This window comes from Octopus bimaculoides, chromosome 30 (assembly GCF_001194135.2).
Source record: "Octopus bimaculoides isolate UCB-OBI-ISO-001 chromosome 30, ASM119413v2, whole genome shotgun sequence".
Taxonomy (NCBI): domain Eukaryota; kingdom Metazoa; phylum Mollusca; class Cephalopoda; order Octopoda; family Octopodidae; genus Octopus; species Octopus bimaculoides.
In genome coordinates this window covers 6,519,340-6,520,153 of record NC_069010.1, presented here as the reverse complement: position 1 = coordinate 6,520,153, position 814 = coordinate 6,519,340, and the positions used below count along the sequence as shown (strand labels likewise).

The following is an 814-nucleotide window of genomic DNA, read 5'->3' as shown; positions in this document are numbered from 1 at the left end:
AGAGTTTCTACAGCTGGATGCCCTTCCTAACGCCAACCACTCAGAGAGTGTAGTGGATGCTTTTACGTGCCACCGGCACGAGGGCCAGTCAGGCGGTACTGGCAACGGCCACGCTCAAAATGGTGTATTTTATGTGCCACCCGCACAAGAGCCAATCCAGGAGCACTGGCAACGATCTCGCTCGAAAGTCCTTAGACATACTGCGGGCACAAGTATGAATATATATGTATGCATCTGTATATGTGTGTGTGTGTAAATATGCATGCGTGTATATGCATGAATATGTGTGTGTGTGTGTGTGTCTGTGTGTTACAGAGAAAATATTGACAGATGATTAAAGATTAGGAATGAGTTAGATGGAGAGGATGTCAGTTCAGTGTAGCAGGAAGCAAAGAAAGTGTATGTGTGTTGTATATGTATATATGTATGTATGTATGTATGTGTGTCTGTATGTGTGTGTCTGCTTGTCTTGACATTGCACGATAATTGTAAATGAATGTCCCTGTCATACAAGCAGTGTAATTCATTTCCAATATTCAGCAAAAACAAGTCTGGTGATGGGGAAATATCACCTTGCTTGAAAACAGGCGAGGATTAGCAACAGGAAGGTCATCCGGCCGTAAAAACAATTTAAGCACCCACTACACTCTCTGAGTGGTTGGCGTTAGGAAGGGCATCCAGCTGTAGAAACTCTGCCAAATTTAGATTGGAGCCTGGTGTTGCCATCTGGTTTCACCAGTCCTCAGTCAAATCGTCCAACCCATGCTAGCATGGAAAGCGGACGTTAAACGATGATGATGATGATGATGATATA

At 43.9% G+C, this 814-nt stretch overlaps 1 protein-coding gene across 1 annotated transcript in view; it reads right to left on the bottom strand.

Annotated features, from left to right (window-relative positions):
• LOC106877142 (uncharacterized) overlaps positions 1–814 on the bottom strand; it is a 29,885-nt gene that overhangs the window by 13,837 nt on the left and 15,234 nt on the right. The window lies entirely within an intron of this gene.